The sequence below is a fragment of the Canis aureus genome, chromosome 1 (assembly GCF_053574225.1).
Source record: "Canis aureus isolate CA01 chromosome 1, VMU_Caureus_v.1.0, whole genome shotgun sequence".
Taxonomy (NCBI): domain Eukaryota; kingdom Metazoa; phylum Chordata; class Mammalia; order Carnivora; family Canidae; genus Canis; species Canis aureus.
Window position 1 is genome coordinate 77,961,838 of NC_135611.1, and position 5,281 is coordinate 77,967,118.

Below are 5,281 nucleotides of genomic sequence, written 5' to 3' on the forward strand. Positions count from 1 at the left end.
CTCTGCCTATGTCTCTGCTTCTCTCTCTCTCTCTCTCTCTCTCTCTGTGACTATCATAAATAAATAAAAAATTAAAAAAAAAAACAAAGAAAAAAAACTTATATAATTAGCAATAATAATAGCAGAATTAGGGACACTTTGGTGGCTCAGTGGTTGAGAGTCTGACTTTGGCTCCAGGTGTCATCCTGGGGTCCTGGGATCGAGTCCTGCATCGGACTCCCCAGCAGAGAACCTATTTCTCCCTCTGCCTATGTCTCTGCCTCTGTGTATGTATCTCTTATGAATAAATAAATAAAATCTTAAAAAAAATAATAGCAGAATAACCAATGTCAATCCTGTTGACCAGAATACTGACACTAGCACAGTATGATAGAGGATGATGAACACCATCTTCCAAATGCCTATGGTCCAAGTTCCGTGGGAAAAAATTCCCAAGCCACATAAGATATATTTAGTTTCCTTATCTTAAGGATTGTATGATTTAAACAATCATTTCTAGCTTGAAAGAACTAGCAGAATTTCTAAGTTGTAACCAAAGACTGAAAATGTCAAAGGGCTGTACTGATACAGTTTTCCATACAGTATGAGCATCACAGTACTTCAAGGAACATTGCTTTGAAGCCTGACTCCCAGCTGGGAAATCTTCACACCACCTTTGACTTCTCTGTCTCTTCAAGCCCTCAAATCCAATCAGTTATTAAATTTTCTGGATTTTTCTTTAATAAATATCTCAAATTTGTCCCTTTATTTCCATTTTCCCCCACCATCACAGTTCACAATATCACTTTTTGCCAATATTCTAGTATCCGTTTTTTCTCCCTTTAATCCAGCCTATAAATCCCTGCCCATTTATCTCCCTAAAATATTGCTCACATCCTGCCACATCCTTGCCCAGGAGCCTATGCACAAGTCAGTCCTTCGATCCCACAGGAGGAGCTTTTAAAAAGCACTGATGCCCAAGTTCTACCTAAAGATGTTCTGATTTAACTCATCTTGGATGGATCCCAGACTAATTTTTTCTTTAAAGGCTCCTCAGAAAAAAATAAATAAATAAAAAATAAAAAAATAAAGGCTCCTCAGGTATTTCTAGCGTGTTTCTAATATACAGCCAAGTTTGGGAACCACTGCAATGAATCTCTAGTGCCTATTAAGTTACACTAGGACTCCGGTTAGCAGCCACTGCAAGTGCTCTGCCCAGATTCCTTCCTGTCTCTTTGACTTTTCTATGTACCCATCCCCTGGCTTCAGTGTGATTTGTTTCTAAAGGCCATCAATACATGCTACTTTTCTGATGACTGCTCTTGTGTGGCTAGTGTTACTGCATCTTTGGTCCTGCAGAGAAAACAGAAAGGGCCTGGGGATTTATATCCCCTGAGGGTAGCTCTTAGTCAATGCCTAAGTAACATGAAAGTATGAATGCCTAGCTCCCTTGCCTGGATCTGGGCACATTCTGAGGTATAATTTACACTTCAGAACTCCCTGGTGGGACCAAACGAAAAGAAGGACTTTACCTAAAAACAGACATACCCTTGCTTGGCTTCTTACCCTTAATCCCTTACTTGTTTTATCTGGGAGCACATCCTTAAGAAATCACTTGCACACAAAACCTCATCACAAGGTCTGCTTATGAACAATCCAACCTGTTTGACATCTTGGTCAAAACCATTCATAACTTGGTCCCATCATGTTTTCTGCAAGTATTCATAATGTACCAGGAGTGCTAGTTTTCTCATCGGTTCTCATCTTCAAACCTGCTATTTCCCAAGTGACTTCTGTGACTACCAAAACTTCCTAACTTTCAAAAACAAACTAGATATCACTCCCATCCCATGTATAGTCTAAGTCCCAACTCATAATACATGCTCAATAAATATAGTTTGAACTGGTACTGCCTCCTCATGAAGCTTGCTTTGACAATTCTAGCACACATAAGCCTAGCTATATTCTCCAACCTCTATATTTAGTGTCATATCCATCATTTTTTGACTTATTCAACAGATATTTACGTGATTACTATGCCCCCAGGAGCTATGTTCATCATGGGAAATGAAACAGTGAGTATGGGTATTTCTGCCTTCATAGAACTTACAGTCAAGGTAAAGATATAGATATTAAGCAAATAATCACACCATAAATATTGATTTATAACCATGAACATCTGAGATAGATGTTGCTCTGAAAGAACATAAAAAAGTAATAAATGTCCTTAGTTAGGACTTCTCTGAATAAATAATGAAGAAGTGATGACCTAAAATTATTGTCCTTTTCTCTGTTTTAGGGGTTCTTGGTCTTATCACCCAAAGTTGCACACAGATTTTGTGTGATTATGTATTATTCTTTTAATAGATTATCAAGAGGTCCATAACCACAAATGTTGCACAATGCCACTCTTATAGAAAACATGTCATGTTTATTAATTGCCTCCTTTGTGTGCCCTGTCTGTAGGTCCCTGTTCATAGAAGTGTAAATATTTTCTTTTGTATATGATATCATTTAGTATAATATTAGACATGTACTCATTACTTATTAAATATTTATTTTCCTCCTCCTGGTTTTAGCCTCAGTATTTCCACAGAGTTCAGACTCTCAAAAACAAATAAGGAAAGTGTCTTTATTTTCTTTCTTGAATAAGAAGAGCCCATTTTGAGCAGTTGTGGGTGGGGTGAAAATTATTATCTTGGTTTTGTTTGGCTACCAGGAAAACAAGAGCAACAAAACAGGATTTGCATGTTAAAACCTGCTCCTACTAGGCTAGTGCCAAACAATTGTCACTAGATAGGCTTTAACATTCTGCTTCCTCGGGGATCTAATAATTTCATCCTGGAAACTCCCTGCCGCTTTCCCCATCCCCAAACCTTACTTAGCCTAAAAGTATGTTTGTTACCTAAAAGGAAAAAAACACTCATATCATATGCAAAAAGATTAAAGCTGATTTCTTAATCAAGTATACTGATTAATTTCAAAGAAAAATAGAATAAAAAATTAAATTTCAAATGTCACTGAAAAATATCTGTGACTATATACACTGAAAATAAATGTTATATGTACACACTAAAAAAATAAAAATGCATTTATGTACTAGAAATAAATATTTTTATTTTGTATACTTATAAATGCATATACATGTTACAGAGAGAAAAATGTGCATATGAACCACAATGCCTAACTGACGTCAATAAACACGTGAACATAAAACAAGGAAATAAATAAGATTATACCAAATTCCAATACATTTCTGAGGTAGAGTTAAAAATGTAACAATTTCAACAACTTGTACTTGAATCCCAGGTCCGGCAAACCTGAAATAATGGTGGGAAATGTGCAAAATACAAAAAACACAGAAAAATATTAAAGCAATAATTAAACTGAATAATCAAAAGGCAGAAAAGTACCATGTTTATTTCGCACACCCATCAAAGATCTTAAGAGGGAAAAAGACTTGTATAATTCCAAATTCTCATTTCATGCTTCTCTTAAACTTGAAGCTCAGAGCTCAAAGATTGGCTGCTACTAGAAAATCCTGAACAGATGACACCATATGCACACATCAATATTTTAACAGACTGCCATTCTTGAATGGTCCAGGGACCAAACACCAAATTTTAAAAATTTATTTCCTCCTCCCATCAGTTGGCAACCTCTGTGCCCCTGGACTCCTGCTCAATCCTTCCATCCTATATGCTGCCGATAAAGGGAGAAGAATGTCAAATGCAATCAATGTTGGCTCTTTATAACAACTCAGATATAAAGTCTGATCAAGTAGTTGAAATCCACAGTTCACTCTGAAAGCAAGATCTAATTTATGGTTTCTTACTGATGGTTTTCCTTTCTTGTTAACATATATGGTTAAATGCATGCTAAGTAGTTAGATATTAGAAACCCAGTCTCTCCTTTAAGAAGGAAGCAGCAGGTACCAATTACTTTCCATACAGGGAATGATGATAGAGTAAGGCCATCTAATTTTGCCACTTATTGCCTCTATCTTTTAGAGCCTTTGAGCCTCGATCTCTTTCTTAATGGGTCCTCCCAGGAATATCACACTCTCATGGACATAGCAATTCTCCATGTTAATTCTATCTTCTCTTCTGCTGCTTCAATGCAAGCAAAGGAAAAATGATTTTGTTCTAAATAAGGGCAGCTTTGGTTTAACTCTCATTTTTTAAGTAATTTATTCTTAAACATCAGCATTTTAATTCTTAATGGCAAATTATCTGCTATACATTTCATGAGTGATGAAGACGAACCAATATATTGATAGCTCAAAGTAAACAGTTGCTGACCTCAGTTAACACTAACTTGCCTATTCTAACCATGAGGTATTTTGCATGACATCACAGAACTGAAAGAAATACTTAGTAGCCACTTAGTCCTATATTTTGTAACTCCTCTGTCTGAAATTCTCACATAAACTGAAAGACCATTTTAATTTTTCTTTCCTTCCCTACTGACAGTTCTAGCCAGGGTGAGGGGAACAAAGGTGATGGTAACCATAGTAGAAAGGAGATAAGATGATGAATATGATGGAGGAGGTTTCACATTCACACGTGTGTTGTGTATATAATGTGCTCATGGATGAGCACTATGGATGAAATGATGTCTAGAGGCTAAAAAATTGGCAGCTTCACTGTGCCCAAAGAGGGTTCATGGGCTGTCACTGACCAGGAAAGACTCACTAAAAGCAGTGGGGTAGGCCCTAAATGTTTTTACTTCACCTCATTGTCAGCCCAAGTACACCATTGTTCACATAAGATTCATACTTGGGTTGCTTTCACTCTACAAATAAAGCAACTCAAGAATTTTTCTATAACAATGGATTTTTTAATTGGCATATTAAATCTCTCCCTCCCCCCACTTTCAAGTCAAGGCACCCCTCCAATGACTTTGATTAATCCTTTTGTAGAATTATGAACTTGGAGAGCTTTTTAAAGGAGAAAGGGATTGAACGCCAGGTGGGATGTAGCCAAAGCTGTCACAGCTCTGGTTGTTACCCCTCATAATCCATCTTGCTGAATCAAAAAGCAAACTGTGAACAAACAGCTTAGGCAGTTTGTTTGAAGATCCATTCCTGTCTTTCTAGGAGGGATTAAGTCATGGCTACAGTCTGTTTGGAAAATGATTATCCACATGAATATTATTAAATTCATGTGGCATCTCTTTGAGTCAAAATGTTTTATAACTTTTCATCTCTGGATCTCAATGATAATAATTCTGTAGTTGTTATACTGAAAGACAGACCCTCTCCACAGTCTTTCAGAACATTGTTAAAGTTTTTGCATTTGCC